Raw genomic sequence first — 16,204 nt, 5'->3', positions numbered from 1 at the left:
TCAGCATGGGAATTCAGAGCTGGGCTCTGGAGTGCTCCCAGGGCTGAGAACCTTGGTGCCCTGAGCTGTCTGACCTGAGCTGCATCAGCACCATCAGTGCATGGAGGTTGATCTGGAGCCTTTTCCCTGCTCTCTGCCTGCTGGCACAGGGACCTGCAGCTTCATTTGCCACCCCAAACCCTCAGTGCCCTCCTCGGGGTGCACTGAGCATCCCCAAATGTCCCTGAGGCCCTCCTGGTGCTGAGATGAGGAGGGCTCTGTCTGTCCTGGCCCCTGCACCTTTGCAGAGCCCATGGCTCCCTGATAACCCAAAAGGGCTTTGCAGCCTCCTGGTCCCACCAGAGCCTCACTTGGAGCTTCTGCAAGCTCTGCTTTGCTCTGCATCCTCCTCCTTGGCAGCAAAGGGAGGAGGGACAGCCCAGGAGCCCCAGCGTGGTGCCAAAGCCCTGCCCTGCTGCGCTGCTCCCCAGGCTGTGGGCAGAGGCTTTCCATGGCCTCTCTGGCTGGTGGTGGCTCATCCCTCTGCCTTTCAGCTGTCCTGTCACCCTCTCTGCTGCCTGGGCTGTCCCTCTTGGCTGGTTTCTCTGGCAGCAGCTCCTCACAGGCAGGAATTGGCTGGGAGCTGGAGCACTCCATGCTGCAGATGAGATGAAGGGGAGGGGACCTTGCTGCTGCCTTGTGCCACCTGGGTTGGGGGGGATCAGAGCCCCCTGAGCTCTCTGCTGGTGCTAATTGCAGGCTGGGCTGGCAGGATTGCTGCCAGGGTGTTGAAGATTGCAATGCAGGATGTTTTCCATTACCATCTGTATGGCAGATTACCTTTGTCAAATGGGTATTTTGCCTTATCTCTGTCTTTGAGTGACCACATCCACACCTCCCTGGGAGGGGACATTGCTGATAACAGACTATTGAATGTCACTGCATGGCTGATAAGAACTGCAGCATCCCATTGGGAGATGTGAGCCCAGAGGGAGGAGACAAACATGCCTAACTGGATATAATCTGGAGATTTCAAACATTCCTGCCTGGATACAATCTGAGGTTTCAAACATTCCTACCTGGATACAATCTGAGGTTTCAAACATTCCTGCCTGGATACAATCTGAGGTTTTAAACATTCCTACCTGGATACAATCTGAGGTTTCAAACATTCCTGCCTGGATACAATCTGAGGTTTCAAACATTCCTGCCTGGATACAATCTGAGGTTTCAAACATTCCTACCTGGATACAATATGAGGTTTTCAGACACCAGCATGGCTTCTCCACTGGATTCCCCAGAGGAACAGCAGCTGCCTCTCCTTCCCCTGGATCTTCAGAGGAAGAATACATCCTTCTCTACAGGATCCCTGCTCCAGCAGAACCACCCCTGGCACTGCAGGAGGGCTGCAGCCACAATTCCAATGGGACTGCCACCAACACCCTGACCCACAGGGTGTCAGGCTGGGTTCTGACTCTGTCAGTGTTGTTCTAGTGTACTGCATTGTTTATTTTATCCTTTATTTTTTCCTTCCCTAATAAAGAACTGTTATTTCCTGCTCCCATATTTTTGCCTGAGAGCCCCTTAATTTAAAATTTATAGCAATTGGGAGGGGTGGGGAGGGTTTACATTCTCCATTTGAGGGGAGGCTCCTGCTTTCCTTAGCAGACTCCTGTCTTTCCAAACCAAGACACAGGGTGGGGGAGATGGCAGGAGAGCACAGTGTTCCCTGCCAAGGAGCCACCCCAGGGCTCTGGAGATGTCCTTGCTGTGCCACAATGCTCTGGTGCCAGGCTGGGGCTGAGCTGGTGGGGGGAAATGGCATTTTTTTGCGGGGGGAAATGCTCTTTTGGGTTATTTTCCAAAGGGAGTGGGATGTCTGGTAGCCTTGAAGGCTGGTGGCAGCTGCGCCCAGCCTCATCCAGGGAGGGCTGAGAGGTCTGGCAGTGCCTGTGCTCCCATCCTTCAGGAAGGTGGAGGCTGCACAGAGAGCACAGGAGATGGAGAGAGCCCCAGGCTGCATCAGGACAGGCAGGTGAGGTTTGGGTGGCAGGCTGGGGGTGTTCTGCTTTGCCCTGTAATGGAGAAATGGCCTTGGGAGCCTTGGCACAGCATCCAGGGAAGGATGAGACAAAAATCACCCCCCTGGTGTTCACTGCAGAGAGGGGGGGACAGGAAATGGATGTTCTCACTGAGCTCCCACCAAGGGGATAAAGAGAAACAACAGGAGCAGGAAAAGCCAGGAGAGGAAGTGATTCATATGTTTAATTCACCCTCCAGTTGCTATTATCCCATTTTATTCCAGCTCCACGGCAGCACTGGGGGCCCCAGCTGAGATCTGTGTCCCACAGGAGCTGAGCCTGGGCTGGGAAGAGCAGTGGGGAGGGCCAGGAGCATCCTTCACCTGCAGAGAAAGCAGATCATGGGCTGGAAGGAGCTTTCCTCCTGATTCCTCCCCAGAAATGGGCACTGAGGAGGGGAGAGGGTTTCCTGGGGGAGGCACAAACAGATTTCTATGAACCACTCTCCATCCCTGCTTCTTCCTCATAATCCTGATGGCATCTTCAGAGCTGAGCAAGGCAGGAAGAAGTTAATTTCTTCTGATAATGGAGCAGTAAATTCTCTTTCTCTGCAAGATTCAGGTGTCTTGTGACTGCTCTCTCACTGCGAGTCCTTTCTTTAAAAAAGTATCCTACATAGTACAGTTTCTATTTTAACCTTATGTTATAACCTAAAACTATATTTAACACACTACTTAAGAGAATTAATACAGCATACATTTCTAACACAACACATATAACATTCATTTGAATATTTGTGTAAAGCCAATCATAAAATACACATTTTTCACACCATTCCTGCCCTGTGCTGAAGGTGCTGCTCCAGCCAGGGCTCCTGAACAGTTTCCCAGCAACAATTCCCTGAGCTCCTGGCTGCCTTCAGCTGGAGCTGCCCAAATGTGAGCTCTGGGCAAGGCGAGGGGGGAGAGATGCAGCTGAATCTGCTGAAATCCTGGGCTGAGGAGCTGAATCCTTTGCTCTCCTCAGAGCAAAGCAGCAGCTCCTCTTTTGGGGAACCATTTCCACCAGGCATCCCTGAAGTGAAATCCCGGAACACAGAGAAGCTCTCTGAAGCCCTGCCCTGGTGAGGTGGGTCAGGGTTCTCGGAATCTCTGCGGATCAGGATGACCCAGAGGTGTTAGAAAGTCTCTTTTCCCAGCCTGGCAGTTGAAGAAGGAGTCAGAACTATTCAGCTGTGCTTTTCAAGGTTGTTTATTTTCTCTTATCTATAATATTCTTTCTCTGGCCTGCTGAGATCTGTCCAGCAGGTCGGGTTGTGGCACAGTCCCTGCCCTTGGGCTGGTGTCAACATTTTATACTGAAAACTACATGTGCTTTATTTACAATAATTTTCCAATACCTATCACCTGTGTTAGAGAGTGTTTCTGCTCTAAACCAATCCAAAAGTGCCACCATCACCCAGAAGATGGAGGCCAAGAAGAAGGAAGAAGAAGGACAGGGCATGCCCAAATCCCTCCATCTTGGCTTCTGAACCCCCATTCTAAAAACCCCAAAATTCTACATTTCACCCTGAGATAAATTCACTATTATTCTGCTTAAACTTTTGTGGCTTGTAATTCCTCATATAAGGTTGGTAATTTTTTCAATGGGTTAAAATCAAAGTCCCAGGGGTCTGGGGCTCTGTGCCAAGATCTCTGAGCCCCCTGGCAGGGGCTGGAGCCCTCCAAAACAGCCAGAGGGATGTCCTGGATTCCACCAAGGGGGAGCCCAGCAGCTCCTGCAGAAGGGTGGGAGGTGAGAGAGCAGAGAGACTCAGCCTCAGCTCATGAGAACAATTTCTTTCCCCCCTTTTTCCATTGCTCAATCCAGGTCTGCTTTTCGAGATTTTTAAAAATAGTGCAGCAGCTTCTGTTCCACATCAGCTGGGTGTAACAGGCTGTGCTCAGAGCTGGTACATGCAGGCCTCGTTCCTGTGCTCCCCTGCCTCCTTGGAATCTTCATTTTTCACATGCTTTTGGGACTGCAGGTTCTCTCCTTCCTTGGCACAGTCGACTTCATTACTGCAGGTTTGTCCTGGGCTTTGACATTCCAGCATCCTGCTGGCCCCTGGGGAATGCCTGGGATTCATTCACACTGGCCTTCGCTGAGGAAAGCTCTGCTGCCTCTCTGTGTGCTGCAGGTGATGGTTTTCCTCTGGGCTTGCCAGCTTCCCCTGCATTGAGCTGAATATCTGGATCCAAATTTCCTCAAAGATCCCTTGAAATCTCATTTTTCCTGGCAGACACATGGGCAGAGCTGTACTAAAGCTGATAAGAGGTGGCTCAGAGCTCTCAGCTTTCACAAATACAGCTGCTGACAGCTGCTCCAGCAAGGCTTTGGCACCGTTGTCAGTGGCTGCAGCAGGCAGAGGGGTCAGAGCAGGGCAGGAGGGCTTGGGATCTGTGCTGGTTCCAGGTGAGCAGCTTGGGGATGACATGGGAGCACTGGAGCACAGCTATAGCTCTCTGCAGATCCTCACCCTGCTCCAGCCACCTCTCCCTGAGCACTTCTGCATGCCTAGGGCCTCAGGTTTGAGCTTTTATGTTTTTCACATTCTGGGCTGCTTTAGTGTGTGGGTCTGGGCTTCCCATGAGGGTATGGTGAGCTCTGTGCACAGAGCAGGGAGACAAAACAATTCCTGCTCCAGCTGGGGACCAAGGACAAATGATCCAAATCTCAGCACCAAGAGCACAAACACCGTGGGCTGAAGAGAGAAAAACAAGCAGGATGGGACTGCATGGGCTAAAGCTGGAATTAAACCACTAACTCCAATACACTAATAGTTCAAAACTTAAAAAGTATAATACTCTGTGACCAGTCATCCATTTTTGTGGCCATTTTGGCTTGTGATCCCCAAGGTGGATCCATTGAGGCCTCTTAATAAATCCCTACTTTATTCTTTAGCTCTGTCCAGCCTCTGTTCCAGCTCAGCCTTCTCAACGCATTGTGACCATGTTCTTAGGGGTCTGAGGATGAGGGAAGAGATGAGGATCTGACTCCATGTTTCAGAGGGCTTGATTTATTATTTTATGACATATATTACATTAAAACTATACTAAAAGAATAGAAGAAAAGGTTTCATCAGAAGGCTAGCTAAGAATAGAAAAAGAAGGAATGAATAAGAAAGGCTTGTGGCACGGACAGAGAATCCGAGCCAGCTGACTGTGATTGGCCATTAATTAGAAACATCCAACATGGGCCAATCACAGATGCACCTGTTGCATTCCACAGCAGCAGATAACCATTGTTTACATTTTGTTGCTGAGGCCTCTCAGCTTCTCAGGAGGAAAAATCCCAAGGAAAGGATTTTGCATAAAAGATGTCTGTGACAAGGCATCATGCCCAGGAGAAGGGGGAAGCATTCAGGATTTGTCTTTCTGGGGCCTGGTGTGCCTAAAGCTGGAATCCTTGGAGCTAAAAGAGGGCTGGGAATCACAGGATGGTTTGGGTTGTGAGGGACCTTAAAGACCATCCAGCTCCACCCCATTTCCATCACCTTCCACTAGACCAGGTTGCTCCAGTGTGGTCTGGAGGCCTTCCAGGGATGGGATAAAGCATTCATTCCACAGAATGGGGACTCTGCAGGTCTGTCTGAAGGGGGATGCAGACATCACTCTGAGGATGTGACTCTGCACCCACACAAGTCCATGGGGCAAGGAAAAACTCTGCTCTAGAGGAGAGACTGCTCAGGGATTGGCATTGAGGGGAAAACTGCACCAGGAAGAGAGAGGTGCCAAAAAGAAGCTCCTCAGCATTAAATTTCTCTGGTATATAAATCTCTGAGTGCCTCCTGCAGCGATCCTCCCTCCCTGCCTGCTGGCAAGAGGATCCTGTTTGGCTCTGTTTAGACATTATTTCACTAATATTGTTGTTTATCATGTGCTGGAGCTGTGCCTGCAAGCCTGAGCAGCCCTGGGGATGCTGGCTGCTTCCCTGGGCAGGATCAACCCCATGGAAACAGCTCTGGGGCTCCCTGGGGATGCCCATCACCAGCTCCCAGCTCTGCTCAGGCGCTCTTTGGTGTGCTCAGGTAAATCTGGGGCTCTTTGGTGTGTTCAGATAAATCTGGAGCTCTTTGGTGTGTTCAGGTAAATGTGGGGCAGGACGGCAGCATGGCTGGGCCTGGTCTGGTGACCCCCTCTGCAGTGTTAAGGTCATTTTCAGCCCTCTAGATTAAAATCTCTGGGTCAGATCCCACTGGGGGAGCCACTCTCTTTGTAAATCCATTGCTTAAAGGCTTGGGGAATAAAATCCCCAAGTTGTAAATCCATTGGTTAAAGGCTTGGGGGAATAAAATCCTGTTCATTTCTGGAGAGCAAAGTGAGTGGAAAGGACAGATTCCTTTGGACTTGATGATCCTGTGGGTATCTTCCAACCAAAGGGATTCTATTCCATGATGTTTTCTGCTAAATTCCTCTAGATCCAAGCAGGTGAATCGGGCTGGAGCTGCCCAAGCCCCAGGACATCCCAAATGAGAGCATTAGGCCCAGCCTGTGAGAATTCCTGGGGCTGCTGAGCCCCGGCTGTTGGGGTGGGTGTGTTCGGAACAGGGATATCCAATGGATTTTGAGCTTCCTGGGCTTCCCTGGGCTGAGGATAAAACTGCCTGACTCCTGCTCCTGAAGGCAGATTGGGCAACTGTGTTGGATTTTGCACAGGACTGCTGGGATGCTTTTCTTGAGCTTTATTTCAGCATCAGCCTCATTACAGGGCTCAGACAATTGAAGGATGGCAAAAGCTCATTATTTGTGAATAGCAGCCAAAGATTTCTTTGTGACAGAGCATTTAAAAAACTTTCTAGCCAACAGTGTATTGCTAAAGCTTATAGACAATTGTTCTATCCAATCACTAAAAGCACACATACACCTGCTTCACACAGTGCTTGCTTGCCTGCTCTCTATTAAAAATACACAATTCTCTATTTTTAAGCTTAAAACTTCCTACTATCTTGCCAGGTAGTTTTTTCTGGTATATTCTTCTGGTATATTTTTCTGTAGTCTTTAGGTCTATCTTAGCTAAGCTTAAAACTTAATATATTGTTTAATATCTTTGTTTACTGTACTCTTACAACTTTTTCTACCTTCAAACTTTACAACTAATTCTAAGTTTCTCTACTCTTTCTAAAACTTACTTTTCCAGCTTTCTGAACTTTCTTTCTTTTCTTCTTACCTTTCCTGTTTTTCCCCCAGGCAACCTGCAGAACTTCTGTGCTGCTCTTGCCAGAGCTTTCAAAAGGCCCTGCTCATCCTCTGGCACCCTACAAACTTAGAGTGGAAAAGGCAAAAAGTGTTAAATGTTGACTATTTTTTGGGGTCTTTAGAACAGATTGTGACAAACTGGCTGCCTCCTGCAGCTGGAGGTGCTGAACCCTCCCTTCATCTGGTGAAGGTAAATGTTTTATGAGGGAAGGGCACACAACTGATAACATCACAAACATAATCCACAAAAGCAATGATTTTAGAGCTGTGCTTGACTTGGATAGGAATGAAATCAGAATTAGTAATTTTCTGGTCCATTTCAGTGTTACTGTAAGTGCAGGAACATTGCAAGATGTTTGTTTCTGGAACCATTTGGGACCCAGCCCTAAGCTGTGCTCGTTAAAAATATTTTTAATAATTCACTAATATTTTAATAATGTGAAAAACAACAGAGCTGCTGCTGAGGTCTGCAGCTGGGTGGAGGAGCTGGAGAGGACAAAATGCTGCTGTTGGGTGTTTGGGAACGCTCTGTTGCACTACTTGTGTGGAAAAGAGTGGCTGGAGAGGAGATGGGGCTTTGAAAAATCCATCAAAGCCTGGCTTAAAACCACCTGGATGAGCCCTGGGGTTGGGGAGGAGCTGCCAGCAGGTGCCAAGGGACATGTTAAAAATATCCACATTTTAAACCCACTGTTTTTATTTATTCTCTTGGGATAATACCCTGTTCTGCTTTGCAGTCAGGGGGATGCTGAGGAGTTGTCTTGGAGCAGATTCAAAGAAATAAGAATTACTGAAGGTTTGTTGGGAGAAGTGCCAGCACCTGGTGGTGTGTTTGGGCTGTCTCAGGCTGGAGCTGTCTCTTGGATTGCCACCAGAGCTTTAGGGTGAGGAGCTGCCCACCCTGCCTGAGCACTGGGAGATTTCTGGAGGAGCTGGGAAGATGCTGGAAGCTGGAGCAGCATGAATGGGTGAACCAAGGGAGTGCTGGATGAGATGTTCAGATGAAGCACTCATCAACAAGATCCTCCTCATTCAGATTTAGGGGTGAAGGTTTTAAAGAGACAGGGCGGGGCCTCCCTCCAAAGCCTCTGGATCAGCTGTGGATGAGGAGCAGGGAGGTTTTGGGATCAGCTGAAGGAGCAGGGTGGATTTGGGGATCAGCTGGATAAGGAGCAGGGAGGTTTTGGGGACCAGCTGTGGATAAGGAGCAGGGAGGTTTTGGGGACCAGCTGTGGATAAGGAGCAGGGAGGTTTTGGGATCAGCTGTGGATGAGGAGCAGGGTGGGTTTGGGGATCAGCTGTGGATGATGAGGAGGGTGGGTTTGGTTTTGGGGATCAGCTGGATAAGGAACAGTGAGGTTTTGGGGATCAGCTGGATAAGGAGCAGGGTGGTTTTGGGGATCAGCTCTGGATAAGGAGAGCAGGGTGGTTTTGGTTTTGGGGATCAGCTGTGGATGAGGAGCAGGGTGGGTTTGGGGATCAGCTGTGGTTTTAGGGATCAGTGTGGATAAGGAGCAGGGTGGGTTTGGTTTTGGGGACCAGCTGTGGATAAGGATCAGGATGGTTTTGGGATCAGCTGTGGATGAGGAGCAGGGTGGATTTGGAGATCAGCTGTGGTTTTGGGGATCAGCTGTGGATGAGGAGCAGGGTGGATTTGGAGATCAGCTGTGGTTTTGGGGATCAGCTGTTTATAAGGAGCAGGGTGGATTCAGGGAGGTGCCTCAGCTGGGGACCAGAGCAGCACAGCAGGAGCAGCTTTGCCCTGGTGCTGCCTGGCCACCAGTTTGGGTTGGATTTGCAGTGTGTGTGGACACCACAGAGCTCTGCCAAAGAGGTTTTTGCAGGGAGCTAATTGACTTTCCATCATCTCCTCGGGTCCTCTGGCGAGCGGAATGACTGAAACGCTGCCTCAGGCTTCCCAGTAAACAATGAGCAGTTGGTTCCACATGGCTCCCTGTCAAAAATCCCAAACTGGAAAGGCAGGAAAACAAACAATCAGATCAGGAAGAAATGGGTTTTTGGCACCAGTTTCCTCTGTGTTGACTGGGCTGTGAGACAGACCCTGAGAAATGGCTCAGATTTGAGTCAAACAGCCCAGGCAGGGATGGGGAGGGTGGAGAAATGGATAAAAATACTGGATAAAAATGAGATGCAGGCACCTGCATGTGCTGAGGAGCAGGGGAAGAGCACAGGTCCCTGTGTGCTTCCCACATGGCAGAGACATTTCAAACACAGGAGGCTGCCTGGTGAGGCAGGACGAGTGCCAGGAAAATCTGTGCTCCAGCTGAAAGGAGGATTTGGGGAGTGGAGAGCAGCACTTGGTTCAGAAATGGAGAATAAACTGAGGGTCTGAGGTGGAGCAGAAAGCAAAGGCTTCTCCTCTGTGCTCAGGTTCCACTGACAGGCTGGAGCTGCTGCCTCTTTGGGCATAACCCAGGTGACAAAATTCAGCCAGGGCATTCAGAGGGAAATTTGCTGATATTTTCATTTGCTGATATTTTCATCTGCTGATATTTTTCTTGCAGTCTGCAATAGCTGATGGGTAAATAAAAAAAATCAGGAGTTTTTTTTTTTTTTTTCCAGACAAATTCAGTGCTTCTGGATCAGCCCATTCAGGATGCAGCTTCCAAAAGTAAGGTCTCGAAAGAAAAAAAAAATCCATGTTTTTGTCTGTCTCCCACAGCACTCTGGTATTTTGCTTTTGCAACTTCATCTCATAAATTTATCACTGAAATTGTTTTCTTTTTTATTTTCCAGGGAGGATTGTCTGGTTTTGGAAAAGTTCCTACTTCAGGAAAGTTTAGTCTCTCCTTACATAAACATCCTGAGGTGTAGGACGAGTTTTTTTCTCTCCCCTGGCCTTGTTAGCGTTGATATTATTGCAAGAGAGTAAATATTATTAAAGATGTTTCAAGTTCCATGGGCTCTCCTGTTGTTAAACAGAAATCTGTAGTTTGGCACAGGCAGTTCCTCAGGAACAAACCTTACTGCGAGCATGTGGCATTGACTGGAAAGTGCTTTTTTCACCCCAAGGTGGAATTGTGAGTATTTGCCAGCTGTGGAAGGCACCCCCAAAAAGGCTCTTGGTGCACCCCTGCTTGGCAGAGAGCAGTGAGAGGCCAGCTTGAAGCAGGAGCTCAATGCTGCAGTGCCTGGGCAAGAGCAGAGCTTGCATGGGGGTCCTCTCCCAGTGCCAAGCTGCTCCCTCCAGCCCACCCCACTGGTGTTTGCTCTCAAATCCCAGCAGCTTCCCTGTTGTCTGTCCCACAGCTTAAATAATCCTTGCCACTGAGGTGGTTTTTTTGGGTTTTTTTTATTTCTACTCTAATCTACAATTTACAGCCTCGTCCTGTTCCCTGTGGGGATGCAGAACAATTTATTCCCACATCCTTTGCAGCAACCCTCTGCATAATTGAAGCCTGCTACCAAATCTCTTCTGATTTCCAGACTAGACAAATCCAATTCTTCCAGGCAACTTTTTCCCCTGGTAAATTGTGTTTTGCTGCCCTCTGAACTTGCCCCCTGTTAGCCTGCACCTGGAATGATTGTGGTGAGGAGGAGGAAAACCAGTTTGGATTTTGTGCTGTGCTGTGGGTTGGAACCTTGGGGGTCCTTGAGGTTACTCTGCACAGAGCTGCTGGGTGGGGATAAAGGGTCAGGAGAGCTCATGGATTGTCGCAGACATCTTTTATGGAAAATCCTTTCCTTAGGATTTTTCCTCCTGAGAAGCTGGGAGGCCTCAGGAACAAAATGTAAACATTGATTATCTGCTGCTGTGGAATGCAACAGGTGCATCTGTGATTGGTCTCATGTGGTTGTTTCTAATTAATGGCCAATCACAGTCAGCTGGCTCAGACAGAGAGCTGAGCCACAAACCTTTGTTATCATTCTTTGCTATTCTATTCTTAGCCAGCCTCCTGATGAAACCTTTTCTTCTATTCTTTTAGTATAGTTTTAATGTAATATATGTGATAAAATAATAAATCAAGCCTTCTCAAACACGGAGTCAGATCCTCATCTCTTCCCTCATCCAAGAACCCCTGTGAACATGGTCAGAGAGGATCAGTGCAAGAAATACAACAAATCAGGTCCGGGTGCTTTGGACAACAGCCCCAGGTATCTGCAGGTGCTTCCACAAACCTTTGCTCAAAGCTGGACACCCCTGGATATACAAAAACACATTCCTGCCTAGCTGGGCTTTGCAGCCCTGCATTTTTCGGCTCTTTTCCTTGCACTCCCACCCTGCAGGGTGAATATTTGTGTCTCCCGTGCTCTCAGCACCTGACGGGACCAGCAGACAATTTGGGAATGCCTCGGGAATGCCGCTGCTCCCCCAGGGACGGCAGCAGCAGCTCCGCGCTGGGATGTGGGTGATGCTCCACATTTCACTCCTGTCTGGCTCCGGCTGGTGGGAGGAGATGCTCAGCTTTGTCTCGGTGCCGATCAGGAATGTGTTTTCTCTCTCTCGGGATGAGGAAGCTGATCTGCATTCGTGCCCTGTCATCCGCGGAGCCGGCAGGATTATTCACGTAATAATAACGAGTTCCTGGGGAGAACCTTGGCTTCTCCTCCCCCTGCTGCTGCTGCTCTGGAGCTGGAGCAGAGGGACAAGGGAAGGGGGACAGGGAGAGATGGGTGGTGGATGGTGAAGTGCCCGGAGTTCAGTCACCCCCGGCTGGCACCGTGAGCAGGTAACCATGGAGACACCAGGATGCAAGGAATGCCTGGTCCTCAAAGAACAGCACGTGTGGGTTTAAATAAACACACCCTGGGCTTGGCACGGGGCTGGGGCATTCAGCTGGCCCCAAACTGGGTGAGTCCCAGCTAAGAGAGCCCGTGGAGAGCAGGATTTGGGAGCACCGTGCGTGCAGGGCTGGGTGTGAGGTGCTGGCAGAGCTCTGGGGAGCTGGAGGGATGCCCTCCAACAGGGAATGTTCTCATCCCTGTCAGTGCCAGCTTGTGGGAATGCAGGAGGATGAGTGGGAGAATTGCTGACAGGAGTGGACCCTGTGGCAGCATTTGTACCCTTTTGTACGTGCTAGAACGGCCTTACTTGGGCTGGATTGTGGTGTGCAGGGTTTTTGCAGGGTTTTCTGTCCATCTGGGAGCTGTTTGAGGGATTTCTGTCCACCCCAAGGAGAATGGGAACACGCAGGTTTTCCTCTGGCAGGAGGATGAATGAATGAGCGAGGGGAGATGAGATGAAGCGCTCATCTCCAAGGTTCTCCTCATTCAGATTCAGGGATGGAGGCTTTAAAGAGACAGCTGCCAGGCTGGGTGGCACAGTGTCGCTGCCAGGGGTGGCAGAGGTGCCAGGGGGGCACTGCAGAGCCACAGGGAGCAGAAGTGCTGCTCCAGCTCTGGGGTTGTGTGCCACAGAGCAGCACCTGCCAGGGCTCAGGGACAGCTTTGGGGCAGCCTTTGTGGCCAGGCCTGGAAGATTAAAAGCCCAGGATGCTGCTGGATGTTGCCAAGCCACGCAGGTTTCCTTTCTGCAGTGTGGTGAAAGGAAAAAACCCAGGCAAAGGGACATGGAGGTGTGGGCCACCCAAAGGAGCCTGCCGGGTGTGGCCTCCCAGCGGGGGGATGAGATTTTGGGGGCTCCCGTGCCCAGCAGCTGTGCCGTGCCAGGGGGAATGTGAGAAATCTGTGTGAGAAATCTGTGTGAGAAACCCCTGTGAGAAATCTGTGTGCTGCCTCGCAGTACTGGGGGGCTCCTGGAGTGACACAGAGCAGCAGTGTCACCTCCAGCTCCAGCCTGGGACAGGCAAGCAGAGCCCAGGCAGAGGGAGAGGAGATGCACTCTGCAAAGGCGGTGATGTGCATCCTTGTCCCTTGTCCCCACAGCTGCCCTGTTTCGCCTGGTTGTCACGGTCACCGTGCCCTGGTGACCGGGCAGGGGGAGCAGGAGGGGCTGGGGGCAGTGGGGGTCCCTGGCCGGGTTTGGGGTGTCCTGGCTGGGCAGAGGGCTGCGTGTGTGCCCGTGCTTGCTGTGCCAGGGGCTGTGTGCCCGGACAGCCGCCGTGTGTTGTCTCGGCTCCTTCCCTCCTTTGTTATCCCCCGTCTGCCCCCTCTGGTTTATGCGCGAGTTCCCTTCCTCCGATTGTCAGAAATTTCTTTTTCACTGTGTGGGCAGGAGACAGATTTTAACTGTCTCTATTTTCTTCCCTTTTTTTTTTTTATTTTTTTAAAATTTCGTTTTATCCCCCCCTCCCCCTTCCCTTCCTTCCTTCCCCGCTCCTCTCGTCTCTCCCTCCCCCCTTCCTCTCCCCTCCCTCCTTTTTTTCCCTCCCTTCCCCACGGCTCTTTCCCTCCCTTTCCCATTACAAACCATGCCTGTGGAATGCCCCCCGGCCGGATCCATGCCTCCGTGCCCAGGTAAGGATGCTCAGCGGGATGGGGGGCCTGGACCAGCTCCCGCTGCTCTCCCAAAGTCCGCGGGGACATCGCGTGTGTCCCCCTCCCCATCCAGCTCGCTGCTACCTGTTGGGGCCGGTCGGGAGACGCCACTTGGGGCTGTCTCCATCCTCCTCCTCCTCCTCTCTCCGAGCGGTTCCCGGTGGGCAGCGCTGCTGGCTCCGCTCTCGGGATGCGCGGGGCTCCGCGGATGCAGCGCGGGGGAAGGAGCGGGAGGCAGCCGGCGGCCACAGGTGGGTTCAGCCCGGCCACCTCGGGGTTCCAGCACCGCTCTGGGACGACATCCCAACTTTGGAGCCCCGTTTTGCCCACTCCCGAGGTTTTTGAGGCGCGGGGATCGGCTCTGGCAAAGTTTGGCTCTGGGTGGTTTGGGGGGGAATGGGGGTCCCGGGGGACCCGCCACGCTCGGGAAGGATGCTGTGTTAGTGGGTGTCCCCACGCTAATGCCCCGGTGGGTGAGGCCGGATTGAGGTGTCACCCCTCTGCTCCCCTGCCCTGGGGTGCCCTGGCTGGGATGCTCGGGGCTCCTCCGGCTCCAGCCCAGCTCCCCCGCCAGCCCAGGGCTTCCCAAATGAGCGGCATCCCTTCGTTCCTCTTCTCTGCTCTGTCTCGTGTTGTCTCCCTGCTCCCAGTCCCTGCTTTCTGTGGGTCCAGGCGATGCTGGTGACAGTGATGAGTGAGTGGGGTCCTAAATCAGGGATTGTTTGCCTCGTTGCTCCAGCTCTCCCAGCTCCTCCTGCGGTGCAGAGCGTGTGTTTGGGTGCTCCTGGCTCCAGCGGCTGGAGCGGGGCCAGGGATAACATTTATCCAACATCCCGGGTGACAAGTGACAGCCTGGACCCTGCCCAGGAGGGGTCACACATCCCAACCGCGGCCCCGGGGTGATCTCAGCCTGCTCTGCGGGCTCGCTCCGTGCTGCACTCCAGGCTCAGGGTGCCCTGGATGCGGTGACACTCCGGGCTTGGGGTGCCCTGGATGAGGTGACACTCTGGGCTGGTCTGTGCTGCACATGGGGCTCAGGGTGCCCTGGATGAGGTGACACTCCAGGCTTGGTCTGTGCTGCACTCCAGGCTCAGGGTGTCCTGGATGAGGTAACACTCCAGGCTCGGTCTGTGCTGCACATGGGGCTCAGGGTGCCCTGGATGAGGTGACATTCTGGGCTCAGGGTGTCCTGGATGAGGTGACACTCTGGGCTCAGGGTGCCCCAGGTTCAGTGACACTCTGGGCTCAGGGTGCCCTAGGTTCGGTGACACTCAGGCTGGCCCCGACCCGCGGCAGGGCAGCTCTGGCACAGGGGGCAGAGCAGCACGGAGGGCGCTGCCAGCGGGATGTGCCAGGCACTCCAGCTGCTGCTGTTGGCAGCTCTGGCAAGGCTGGGGCACATCCAGCACCCCTGAGTGACAGGAGACACCGAGTGCCACCCAAATGTCAGCGTTTCCTGCAGCCCCCTCTGCCCAAAGCAGACAGGCTGAGCTCTCCTGGAGCTACTGGTGGTGGTGGCATCAGGCCCTGGCACTGAACTCCCCTCTGGTCTCTGCTGCTGCCTGGCAGAGTTGCTTCACTCCTCAGCAGTCCTGGAATGCCTGGAAAGTTTGTGTGCTGTAGTTTGGGAAGGATTTGCATCCCTTGAGCACCTGGGGTAGGGTTCCTCCTCCTCTGCTGCCACGCAGGGCAGTGCAAACCTTTTACCAGGGACAGGCTGAGTGAGAGCACGGCCAGACCCTGGCACCTTGGCCCTTTTTTGGGGCAAGTGACAGGCTGGTGCTGAGGCAGAGCCTCCCTCTGGCTCGCTGAGGGCACTAATGGGGACGTGAGCATGTGTGTGACACCTCTGGCAGCCCTGTCCCCTGGGCCATGTGAGGCTGCAGCCCCCCGTGGCCCATCCCCGGCGTGGCTGAGTCAATGCAGCCACCCACCGCATCCAGCGTGTGACTCACAGCTCCTCATGCACTGCTCTGAATCACTCCCAGCCACACCGGTGACTTTGGTGACAGCTGAGAGGAGAAAGCGGTGCCCCCAGCACTCCCCCAGCACCTCTGCTGCTGCCAGATGGGCTCCTGGTGGTGACCCAAGGGAACTTGTGTGAGCGGCAGCCCGAGTTTCTGCTCATTCCTGCATCCTGAGGATGCTCGTGGCTGCAATTTATGGGTGGACACTGGGCTGGTGCAGCCAGGGGGTGACTCCTGTCCTCTGCTTGCTGCTTTGGGGTGAGTCTGATGTCGTTCTGAGCCACTTCCCCCAGGCCAGGGCTGCACTTTGGGCCTGTTCTCCAGGTGCTGTTCAATTTTCCCCATCTGCCTCTCTGCTGTGGTGGTGTGGAGCCCCTGCTCTGGGCTCTGCCCAGCCCCTGGGGTGCAGCAGCCCTGCCTGAGCAGCGGGGGATGAGCTAGGGGTGCCAGGAAAAGCTGCAGGTCCCCCATGGCTGTGGCTGGCAGATGGTGTGGCCGGCAGCTGGGCTGGTGCCTGCCCTGTCCCCGCTGGCTCCGGAGGTGCCTGCTGGAGCTCACAGAGGCTCGGTAATTAATGAACCTCCCCGGGGGCTGCCGGCTG

General features: G+C 52.6%; 1 protein-coding gene and 1 long non-coding RNA gene across 2 annotated transcripts in view; both read left to right on the top strand.

Annotated features, from left to right (window-relative positions):
• The first annotated feature begins 9,145 nt into the window (after nt 1-9,145).
• LOC135451373 (uncharacterized) lies at nt 9,146-10,120 on the top strand. The gene is made up of 3 exons (XR_010441290.1): nt 9,146-9,674; nt 9,821-9,869; nt 9,995-10,120. It is a non-coding gene; the product is annotated as an uncharacterized LOC135451373 (long non-coding RNA).
• A 3,405-nt stretch (nt 10,121-13,525) lies between these two features.
• The window catches only part of CACNA1E (calcium voltage-gated channel subunit alpha1 E), a 146,226-nt gene continuing 143,547 nt past the window's right edge, over nt 13,526-16,204 (top strand). Inside the window, exon 1 of the mRNA XM_064720512.1 lies at nt 13,526-13,615. The gene's annotated coding sequence lies outside the window, so the exon portion shown is untranslated. The remainder of the gene's footprint in view (nt 13,616-16,204) is intronic.

This window comes from Zonotrichia leucophrys, chromosome 8 (assembly GCF_028769735.1).
Source record: "Zonotrichia leucophrys gambelii isolate GWCS_2022_RI chromosome 8, RI_Zleu_2.0, whole genome shotgun sequence".
Lineage (NCBI taxonomy): Eukaryota > Metazoa > Chordata > Aves > Passeriformes > Passerellidae > Zonotrichia > Zonotrichia leucophrys.
This window is presented reverse-complemented; position numbering and strand designations above follow the sequence as displayed.